Raw genomic sequence first — 12,716 nt, 5'->3', positions numbered from 1 at the left:
AGGTCCCCCTCCAGCATCAGCCAATGAAAAAAGTTTTCATTGGCCGGGCCGACATGACGTCACCCATGGGTTTAGTTGGCTTTGACATTGCCAAATCTCTACAGTGTGCTGCGTGTGCGCATCTCACTGGACAGGGGTGTTCAGGCAGGTAGGTAAGTTTAATGTAGAAGAGACAAATCATGTCTCTTCTGCATTAAACATTCTGCCAGTTCGCCCATTTTTTAGAATTTACATAAAGTTCCACTTTAAGGCAGTAGGCACTCAGTGACTAATGCTCAGAAACCAGACTGCTTACAATTTAGGCACTGACCCCTGGTCATATACTGCCCTAATCATAAGTATTGCTAAGTGCACTGTCCAGCTGCAGCAGCTTTCAATCTCTCATAGAGTAGGACAGGCTGCTGACAATGGGACTGGACGGAGCACCTATGTCCTCCACCCATACATAAAGGTCAGATTTTCATTTAGCAGTACTAAACACCCAGTGTGCCAAAATTTAATTTCAAAACTTGTTTTAAAGTGGTTGTAAACCCTTACATATACTCAGTGAAATGACTGGTCTCAGGTGATACACAGAGATTAAACAGACCCTCCTACATAAGTTCTTGAGTTTTGTCAAATTGTTTAATTTTAATGTTAATGTAATTGTCTTAAATTACGTTCGGTTTTCCACCTAGTGATACACGTATTGTCATTAATATAACTCCAGAGGAAGCCTTTGGCGGCGAAACATGTTGGGATAACTATCAAATAGTCATCTCTTATGTAACAACCCTTCGAAGACACACAAGTTGTATTTCATGTTTATGTTTGTTTAACAATAACAAACTTTTTAATTGTTTTGTCTTTTGTATCAATTAAAAAATATTTTTATATCAAATCCTGTTCTCAATCTTTGCTGGCACCCAGAACATCCCCCCAAAAACTCTCTGTATCTATTCAATTTTCAAAGATGTTGGTGCCCTTTTTGAGTTTGTCACACATGCATATTATCACCCCCCCTTCTTCTTCTTCTTCTTCTTCTTCTTCTTCTTCTTCTTCTTCTTCTTCTTCTTCTTCTTCTTCTTTACATCTGTTCAAAGTTCAGAATTTAAAAAAAGCTTTTCTGAGCTGCCAGAAAGCAAAAGGTGCCTCTGTCTTTTTTTCTGTATTTTAAATTTCCAGGTATGGTCATAGGTACCGATATCTCAATCTTTTCTATCTTTTGATTTGGAAATAAAAAAATAGTTTTGGTAATGTGCAGGCCGTTTTTAAGTAACATCCTACAATGTGCAGGCCGTTTTTAAGTAACATCCTACAATGTGCATTGATCTCAGCAGGTTGGCGATGGATCATTTGATCGCTGACCTAGCAACCATTTATGTACTGGCTTAGATGTGATGTTACAATTTTTTTTAAATGTTTGTTCTTGTGATGCCTTGTTCACTGCCCTATGTTCATGTCAGAAACCATGAATCAGAACAAGACAGAAGAACAGTTAAATCACACTTGTTTATTAATAATAATAATAATAATAATAATAAAAAGATAAACAGAGTAAGCATAGTTAAAACATAGCCAAAGTTCAGGAACCAGATCAGAAAGTCAGCCAAGCCAAATGTCAGAGAGCTATATGTAGTGGAACAGCAAGCAGGATCAGGAGCCAGAAGGGATGTCAGCCAAGCAAAGTCTTCAACAGGAATGCAGGAGAAAGTCTCTGTGATGTTGACCAAGGCGAAGGCAGAGATCATCTGAACTAGAAGGCTTAAGTAGGCAGGACTGACGAGCAGGATCATCAACAGGTCAGTCAGAACTAGAAGGCTTAAGTAGGCAGGACTGACGAGCAGGATCATCAACAGGTGAGTCACTGTGGAGAGATAGAAGCTGGCAATTAGCCAACAGCTGAGCGGCCAGCTCAGAGAAAGACGGGCTGAGCCCAGCCCTGACATTAATTTCCTTGACCGCAAAATAAAAAATTAAAAAAATAAAGCAGGGGTGGAAAGCTGAAGTTACACACTACAGAGCTTAGTGTATTCTGGCCTAGGCCGACAAGGCCCAGGCCTAGGATGGGACTTTTTGAGGGGAGGCAAAAAAAGCAAGAGATAACGCTATAACTTTCACACAAACCAATTAATATACACTTATTGGGATTTATTTTACCAAAGACATGTTCCGGGACAAAGGCGCGGCTATTCGTTTCTAGCCGCTCCGTTGCGATCTCTCCCCGGAGCTGAAGAACGGGGAGAGCCGTATGTTAACACAGCTTCCCTGTGCTTCACTGTGGCGGCGCATTGATCGTGTCATCCCCTTTATAGGGGAGACACAATCAATGACATCAGACGTACAGCCGCACCCCCTATTGTTGTAAACAAACACTAGGTGAAGCCTAACACGTAACCCCTGTGGTTAACTCCCAAACTGCAACTGTCATTTTCACAATAAAGAATGCAATTTAAATGCATTTTTTGCTGTGAAAATTACAATGGTCCCAAAAATGTGTCAAAATTGGCCGAAGTGTCCGCCATAATTTCGCAGTCACGAAAAAATCGCTGATCGCCGCCATTAGTAGTAAAAAAAAAAAAATTAATAAAAATGCAATAAAAATATCCCCTATTTTGTAAACGCTATAAATTTTGCGCAAACCAATCGATAAACGCTTATTGCGATTTTTTGTTTACCAAAAATAGGTAGAAGAATACGTATAGGCCTAAACTGAGAAAAAAAAATGTTATATATGTTTTTGGGGGATATTTATTACAGCAAAAAGTAAAAAAATATTGCATTTTTTTCAAAATTGTCGCTCTATTTTTGTTTATAGCGCAAAAAATAAAAACCGCACAGGTGATCAAATACCACCAAAAAAAAGCTCTATTTGTCGGGGAAAAAAGGACGCCAATTTTGTTTGGGAGCCACGTCGCACGACCGCGCAATTGTCTGTTAAAGCGACAAAGTGCCGAATCGCAAAACCTGGCCTGGGCATTTAGCTGCCTAAAGGTCCGGTGCTTAAGTGGTTAATACCGCTTTAAAATGTAACAGTGATATACGAAGGCAGATACTGGCAGAAGTGTCTACAAGAAAAAAATAAAAAAAAATTTGCAGGAAGGCATTAAGCATTCTAACTACTAAAATGCAGGATAAGACTCCTCAATGAAGATTAACCTGTTTGGATTTTGGAAACCTGGGGGAAATTTTAGGCATAATTCTAGCCCTGCACCTTTCCTTTTAGAGATGAACCGGTCGACAGTTTTTATAAATGTCCTTTCATTGTCTTCTGTTTCCGCCGACTGTTTGTTTTGCAGGAACAGCAAAAACCTGGAGGGATGAAATTTAGCAGAAAAATGTAAAATAGCAACTCCTGCGTGTTTGGAAAATATTTTCCTCCGACAAGCTGCACTTGCCTACTCAGCGACACTTTTGTGTACGTGGACAAAGAGATTCTCAGCATTTTATAGCCCTGTAGTATGTACTGGAGTTTACTAAGCTTATGAAATGTACTGTATATTTTGACTAATTTCATCATGCAGAATATATTTACATTCGCTGTACCTAGCATTAACCACTTCATGCCTGGTGGGTGTAAATCCTCCCATTCTGCGATCAGAGCATCTAGTCTGATGACTGATAAAGGGTCTTATGTTCTGTTGTCTGCCTCTGCTTTTTTGGGGACAGATAAGGGCAAAGCTGGCCAAACACACTGGGGCAGATTCATCAAGAGATACGACGGCGGATCTCCTGATCCGCCGTCGTATCTGTGAGAGCCGACGGTCGGATCTGTGAGATCCCACGATCGGAGCTATGCGGCTGATTCATAAGAATCAGTTCCGCATAGATCTCCCTTAGATCCGACTGGTGTAAGTGACTTACACCAGTCGAATCTTAGGCTGTAATCTCCCACCGGCCGCTAGGTGTCGTCGCTTTTTTTTAAACGTCGCATATGCAAATGAGGAGAACCGCCGATTCACGTCCGTACGCCCGCCCGTCGCTCTTTTTCAACGTCGTTTGCGTTCGGCTTTTTCCGGCGGAGAGCTACCCCTGCTAATATGAGGGGTAGCTAATGTTAAGTATGGCCGACGTTCCCGCGCCGAGTTTTAAATTTGTTACGTTGTTTGCGTAAGTACGTCGGGAATACGGATGGCCATAAGTAACCTAGCCGCCGAAAACAATGACGTCCTAGCGACATCATTTGGAGCATGCGCACTGGGCTTTTTGGCCGGCGGCGCATATGCAGTTAAATCGGCACGGGAACGCGCCTGATTTAAATTGTACACTCCCCCTAGCCGCGGAATTTGCATTCCGCCGGGGGGAGTTAGGATCCGATGGTGCAATTTGCGAGGTAAGTGCTTTATGAATCATGCACTAGCCTCGCTAAATTGCACCGGCGGATCGTAAAACAGGTAGATCTGGCGGATCTAAAGATCCGCTGATCTACATGAATCCGGCCCACTGACACCGCAAATTAATGATTCCCCCCCAGAGAAGCTACTGTCAGAATACCTAATGGCAGCTCCATCTGATTGAAAGCAGCCAACAATTTTACTCCTGGTTCCTTAGATTTTTTAATAGAAGAATATCGGCTGCATGCCCAGCCTGGCCATAGGGCACACAAGGCAGTAGCCCGATGGGCTGGGGCTGCTGCGCTGCATGTCCCACAACTAGGACAAGGAGTGGGCAGAGAGGACACGTGCCCCCCGGGCACAGCTGGTGTAACATGGAGAGAGGAGCACCAGTAGCGCTGCTTGTGCCAGGCATCCAGCCACTGCCCTGCTTTAATTTCCAGCACACCGCATAATCCCTTTACTGCCTATCATGCTTCATGACTCTGATGGGCCTCCCTATAAGAGAAGACAAGGAGGAGCCTGGAAAGGATGAACATCACCAACTCTGGTATTAAGCTGCAATGTCTCACAGTCTGAGAGCTACTGTATGTATGGAGGAAATGGCAGTGCAGCTTGATTGATTACAGAAGAGTAAAGAAGAGAAGGGATTTGGAGGAGAACGATCATAGAGAGGTAGATAGGCTTGGATAGAGAAGAATGATAGTGACCAGAGAGGGAAATTGCAGTGGATGGAAGGGAAGGAGAATGATTCAGAGAGGAGCGTGGCAAAGATGAAGGTAAAGGAGAATGTTCAGGGTGCAGAGCATGTGTTTATAGAGCAAGATGATATATACACAACAGGGCTCAAAATTTCAAGTCCTGAGCTACTAGCCAGGCCTCAAGGGTTAATAGCCACCAGTTGCCTCACCCAACCCCTACCCTGCCTGGCCCCTAAATCCACCCCTAAACACGCCCTCATAAATTATCTCATGAAATTACACTTAAATGTTTTGTGCAGAATTAAGCAACTTTATCCATGCTTATCAATGCAGCCTCACCCGTATCTATCAATGCAGCCTCCCCGTATCCATCAATGCAGCCTACCCCTGTCCACCAATGCAGCCTATCCGTGTCCACCAATGCAGCCTCACCCGTGTCCACCACTGCAGTCTCACCCGTGTCCACCAATGCAGCCTCACCCGTGTCCACCAATGCAGCCTACCTGTGTCCACCAATGCAGCCTACCCGTGTCCACCAATGCAGCCTACCCATGTCCATCATGCTGCCTACCCGTGTCTAGGGCCGGATTTGCTCTCCCTGCCGCCCCAAGGCCAGGTTCCGCAATGCACACCCTCCCCACCAACCGAACTACCCCCCCCCTCCCCAAATCAATGGAGAATGGCAACCGGATGGCAGGGGCGGCACGGTTAGTTCAAATATTTTTTTTATATTTTTTTTACTTTTTTATCACTTTTTTTTATTTTTATTTATTTGTAGCTTGTCGCTTACTTTTTTTTTGTATAAGTTTCTTATTATTTTTCTTACTCTTTACTTTTTAATTTCTTTTTTATTTTATTAATTTAATTATTATTTCTTATTATTTATTTATTTTTTTTAATTTTTTTTTCACTTTTTTGCTATCATACAGGAGAAAACAATTCCCTGTGTGATAGCAATTGGAGGTGACAGGTTCTCTTTATTGACCATGTCACCTCCAAAACAGGAGTCCTAGCACTGTGCTAGAACTCCTGTCACAGCTGAGATGGGAAGAGCACAGCTCTCCCCTCTCACTGTGTACATCGGGGGGAGGGACAGGAGACAGACTCGGTGGCCGAGGGGAGGATGGAGTTCCGAAGGCAGAGCCAGCAGAGAGAGGTATGTGGGGTGGGGGGGGAGGGGAGGACGGACGGGGGTGGGGGGGAGGGGAGGACGGACGGGAGCACACATTTTACAAGTGATTTCGGCGACATCGCCGCAATCACTTGTTAACGAGCGAGCGGATTCCCCCATAACTTACCGCCCTTAACTGTATGTTACGGGCATCGGAGGAATCCATGCCACTGCCGCCCCTTGGCACCCTGCCGCCCCAAGGCCTGGCCTCAGTGGCCTTGTGGGAAATCCGGGCCTGCCCGTGTCCATCATGCAGGGGAACAGAGGAGAGGAAGAGTTTTGCCGGCCGGATGATAGGAGCACCGAGGGACATCACTGGAACAACTTTGATTTCAATTGCTGTGTTCCCGCCGCTCGGTGACACATACAGCCCCGCCCCCCGACTGGGGAACTTTAATTCAAGTCACTCGTCCAGGCATTGGACGAGTGATCTGTCTATCAAATTACCCATGACCAGGGGGCGGGGCTCGGTATTTGAACCCTCAGTCTCAAAGGATACACTTAAAACAGATAAGGTGCATACATTCGTGCATACCAACCAACCAAGCAAACACAAAACAAAACAAAATAACAAAAATCGTCATTCAACACACAAGGTTGAACCCTAGGAAATCGCTGTTTAAAATAATTATCAATCTGGGTTATATATGGTAACTACCCCTGTGTGTGAATCCCCTTGGATGCTCGAGCTGGGATGGACCTAGATGGTATTGTTGATTTCCTCAAAAATCTAAAAAGTTAAGAATGAGTTAAAAGCAATATTACCCCCAGGGGTGGGAGTGGGGTGGTGTAGTGCCTCTTTTGTACGTTGATCTATAGTTGATCAATAAAGAAGATCTTTACACCCATCTATGGAAACTGACAAAGACAAGTGTTTTAGACATCTCATTATGGTTAAGAGAATGAAGAGGGAACCTGAGTCACAGGAGTCAAAACAAGAAAGCCACTTGCCCAAATGTCAAATGTAGTTGGACAAGCTCCAGGTCCATATGTGAGTCTATAGAGAGGTAGATCTCTATTCACCAAACATTTTAAAGCACTGATGTCTAAAATATTAGTAGATGTCTAGTTAAAGACCATTAGCCAGATTCAGGTAGACGTGCCTAACTTTAGGCAGGCGTAGCGTATCTCATATACGCTACGCCGCCGTAAGTTAGAGAGGCAAGTACAGTATTCACAAACAACTTGCGTCCTAATTTACGGCGGCGTAGTGTAAATGTGCCGGCGTAAGCGCGCCTAATTCAAATGTGGAAGAGGTGGGCGTGTTTTATGTAAATTAAGCATGACCCCACGTAAATGACGTTTTGAACGAACGGCACATGCGCCGTCCGTGGACGTAACCCAGTTCGCATGCTCCAAATTACGCCGCAAAGACTCATTGGTTTCGACGTGAACGTAAATTACGGCCAGCCCCATTCACTGACGACTTACGCAAACGACGTAAAACGTGAAAAATTTGACGCGGTTCCGACGTCCATACTTAACATTGGCTGCGCCATCTTTTGATTTTAAGTGTATCTCAATTTGAAAATACGCTTAAATATACGACGGCGCAGATTCGGAGTTACGACAGCGTATCTACTGATACACCGTCGTATCTCTACCTGAATCTGGCTACATGAATTTGCTGGTTTTAAGAAAACTAGTAGCTATATCAATGACAAAGAGTCCCGTGGTTGGATTATCATAAATAATTTTATTTATTTACGTAATTAAGTATCAAAAAATTCCTCCAAATTAAAAAGAGGTTATTTGAACCCTCGGCCTCAAAGGATACACTTAAAACAGATAAGGTGCATACATTTGTGCATACCAACCAAGAAAACACAAACAAAACAAAATAACAAAAATCATCCAGACGCTTAGGCCCCGTACACACGACCGGATCGATCCGCTGGGATTGATCCGCGGATCAGTTCCAGCAGATAGATCCGGTCGTGTGTACGTCCGAGCGGACATTTCCCAGCGGATAAAAATCCAGCCGACGGATTCCCAGCGGATAAAAATTTCTTAGCATGCTAAGAAATCTATCCGCTGGAATCCAGTCCAGCGGACTGATTCGGTCGTCTGTACAGACTCATTGGATCAGTCCGTCCGCTCCCATCCCTCGCATGCGTTGTAATGATTCGACGCATGCGTGGAAGTATTTACCTTCCAGGGTCGCGCACGTCGCCGCGTCATCGTCGCGGCGACGGCTCGGCACGTCACCGCGGATGTATTCCGCTGGGATTTTGATCCGATGGTGTGTACAGCCATCAGATCAAAATCCGCCAGAGGATTTATCCGCTGGAAACGGTCCGGCGGACCGTTTCCAGCGGAAATCCTCTCGTGTGTACAAGGCCTAACGCTCCGTACAAACGATCCGAAAATTGTACAAAAAATTCTGCTTTCGAAGCGATTGTACAATAATTGGATCATTAGTACAGAGCTTTCGAGTGCTGATCATGACAGTTCATCCGATATTACTCTATCGGACATGCACAGATTTTTTTTCATTTAATCAGTACCGTTGTCGTTCGAAAATGCAATACAAATGCCTTACAACACATGACATCACTTCCGAATTTTTATTCTGTCATATGAGAATTTTTGTGACTTTAGTAAACTCATCAGATTCAACGTTTGATTAGCATGCAAAAAAAAAAAAACAAGATTGAACCACAGGAAATCTCTGTTTAAAATAATTATCAATCTGGGTTATATATGGTAACTACCCCTTTAGAAGTTTTAGAAGAAGTTTTAGACAATTCTTGTGAAACTCAAAGGCAAAATCACCACAAATCCCAAGCAAGCACCATTTTGCATATATTGGGAACTGTAAGGTTATATCTGATTAACTTAGTAACCAAGGTGTATAAATATGGTTACATTTAATGAAGGTACAAAATTTAGCAACTCACATGGTTGAAGATTAAAAGAGGCAAATCTAAGTATGCAGGCATCCGGGGTAAAGCTGTCCACATAGACCCCCATCCTCACTGCCGGCTCTCACCACAATTAGTCTGCAATCGTGACTAGGAAGACTACCCACCAGTAGAGCCATCTGAAAGCAAGGCTTGAACTGCTCATGGAGCGCAGCGTGGAAGGGACAACATCAATGGCATTGTGGAGGATGTTTATGTGTACAGCTTTACCCCGGATGCCTGCATACTTAGATGTGCCTATTTTAAAGAGGTAGCTTCCTTTACCTTAGTGCAGTCCTCCTTCACTTACCTCATCCTTCCATTTTGCTTTTAAATGTCCTTATTTCTTCTGAGAAATCCTCACTTCCTGTTCTTCTGTCTGTAACTCCACACAGTAATGCAAGGCTTTCTCTCTTGTGTGGAGTGTCGTGCTCTCCACCTCACCTGGAATACAGGAGAGTCAGGACGCTCTCTACGTTACAGATAGAGAAAGGAGCTGTGTGTTAGTGGGTATAAGCGACGTCCACCGCTTGTCTTTGCGTTCCAGGCTGGAACGCATTCGGCATCCGCGCGATGATGTGGTTAGGCGGCGCCGATGCGTTCCACGCTGGAACGCGGAAGTGCTGAGTCGGATGTATGGCTCCTTTTCATTCACACTTCCTTATGCCTTAAAAGCAGATCAGGGGGAGAAGCACGCCGCTCCCTTATTGCTGGACGTATGTCCACTTATCTCCAGCACCACGCTATCACCAACGCAGTATTCTAGTGCAGACATCCACACTTATACTCTGCAGTTGACTGGAGACACAGTGAAGCACTGTCACGCCAGCATATCCAGCGACCACCCAGGAAGCGAATAAGTACCCTTGAAGATATATGTTTCATGCATGTGACTTACCTTACTTAGTTACTGTTTACAAGTACTCTGGATGCATATAGTCTCGTCAGCTTGTTTTAGCTTACTTTCATAACTGGACATACCTGTTGTGGGTCCATACTACTATAATGTGACTTTTCTATTTACTTTAATGAAAACCCTGCATGCTTAAAGCGGGGGTTCACCCCCCAAAATCTTTTTAACATGACATTCAGCCGAGTTGTCAGAATGACAATCGGCTGTTTTTTTTACTTCAGTGCCGTACATACCGTATTTTCACCGCCGCTTCCATGTATGTAATGTGCGGGACTGGGCGTTCCTAATTGATTGACATCCTTCCGACCGGCGCATACAGCGCATCACGAGTTGCCGAAAGAAGCCGGACTGCGAGTCGGCTCTATACGGCGCCTGCGCACCGACGTTCGGCTTCTTCCGGCAACTCGTGACACGCTGTATGTCTTAAAGGGACCAGTGGCTTAACAACCGGGGTTGTCGCCTGTGTCTGCCCCGGGCGCTGAGCTGAGGCGCCCCCCCGGTTATTATATCGGGATGAGGCGGATCTCTGATGCTGCGGTCCGGACTCTTGCTGCGGTGCGGACTCAGGTCAGACTCGGACTCTCTCTGCTCCGTTACTGCCCGTGCGTATGTACGGCCGCCGGGCCGCTTGTAGTGTCGCTCCCCTCACGCAGGCAGCAGGCTCCTCCCACAGTGAGTCGGTGGTTTTAGAACGGGGTCTGTCTGCTCTGTGTTGTGTCCTGACTCCTGGGTATAGCCGGCCCGCCCGTCGGTGACAGTCACAGGTGTGGCACTGCCTGGTCAGGTCAGTGATATTATATGTATGCTGTGCTGTCAGACAGTATCAGGTGTTGGGGACGGCCGGGTGACCGTGATGGCTCCCGGTTTTAATGTGAGTTAGTTTAACTTAGTTAGTGAAGGTAGGGGCCCAGTCTCAGTTGTAGTTCACAATTAATACAATGCCATTATAGAACATAGAAATTCTATATTCTATAATGGCATTTTATTAATTGTGAACTATAATCGGCCAGTCCAACTGGGACTTGTAGTTCCCTGTAACTGATATGAGGCTGTATTAAAGTACTAGAAATATAATGCCTTTATAATGTATAATGTTGCCTTTATAATATATGTTTCTATTGTTTTTTTCTAAAAGTGTTCTTTCATAAAAAATGTATTGCTCTTTACCACCATTAAAAATGTAATGCTCTTTATCAACATTAAAAATGTAATGCCCTTTACATGTGTTTAATTATCCTTATAACCATAGTGGATGTTTATATTGGGGGGGGGGGCGTAAAAAAAAATTCTGCCCCGGGCGCCCATAACTCTGGTTACACCACTGAAAGGGACATACACTCTCAAATTACCTGAGCTATATTTGCCTCTCTTACGCCTTGCTTAATTATTACGTGCTTGACATAAGTTGTTACTTGTTTATGGGCCCATGCCCTAAGTTACTGAACATGTTCGCCTTATCTTTTCTATGCTAAGGGTTGAGGTATTTTATACCTCCTCCCTTAGTGGCCTAATGCATTCGTTATGTTAAAGTGATATGATGTAGAGAAACTTCTGTTCTCTAATTGGAGTGACGCCTGGGGTCCGATACTGATAATCACTTGCATATAGAAGTGCATTGTAATCTTTTAACGCTAGGGGTTGGATGCATGTTGTAATACCTCTGCCCTTAGAAGCTCAATGCATTCATATATGTGAAAGAGATTATGTAGTGACCCCCCAAACTCCTGTTCTCTGTTTGTAGTGACGCCTGGGGCCTAGTACTGAAATCTCACATAGAGACGTGCTTTGAAATCGTTGCTAACCGCAGTTGTGGTTCACTCCAGTTCACCAGTAGTTTGTGACAATTTGTGATAAAGAGCTGTGTCCCCTTTGCTCATTTCCAACAACCCTAACTGGTGTATAAAAATATTATAGATGAATTTGTTTTTGTTTTTTCAGATATAATAGTTATAAAAACAGGAGTTGTAGAGATTCATCCCCTTTTTTATCAGTCATATCTGGGATGTCCCTATTGCATTGGTCTCTAATTCAGGGCGACTTCCCTTGCAATAAGGCACTAAAGAGTCTAGAGACCAACTTTGAGGACTGGTGTAATTTACTTTCTGTACTTAATCACTGACGGCATCCATCTTTTTATCTATCTGTGAGCAGGGGAGGGGGTTCTTCCCAATGACCAAGGGGCCTTTTGTACAGTGGCGGCTGGTGATCAAATTTTTTTTCGGGTCGGCGCAAACAAACTGGAAAAAAAACATATCAATTGCAGCCACTGTGCCCATCAAATGCAGAAACTGTGCCCATCAAATGCAGCCGCTGTGCCCATCAAGCACAGCCATTGTGCCCATCAAGCGCAGCCACTGTACCCATCAAACGCAGTTACTGTGCCCATCAAACGCAGCCACTGAACGCAGCCACTGTTCCCATCAAGCACAGCCATTGACCCCATGAAACGCAGACACTGTGCCCATCAAACGCAGCCACTGAGCCCATAAAACGCAGCCAGTGTGCCCATCAAATGCAGCCACTGAGCCCATCAAACGCAGCCACTGTGCCCATCAAGCGCAGCCACTGAGCCCATCAAAAGCAGCCACTGTGCCCATCAAGTGCAGCCACTGTGCCCATCAAACGCAGCCACTATGCCCATCAAACGCAGCCACTGTGCCCATCAAACGCAGCCATTGAGCCCATAAAACGCAGCCAGTGTGCCCATCAAACGCA

The sequence above is a fragment of the Rana temporaria genome, chromosome 6 (genome assembly GCF_905171775.1).
Source record: "Rana temporaria chromosome 6, aRanTem1.1, whole genome shotgun sequence".
NCBI classification, from domain to species: Eukaryota; Metazoa; Chordata; class Amphibia; order Anura; family Ranidae; genus Rana; species Rana temporaria.
This window is presented reverse-complemented; position numbering follows the sequence as displayed.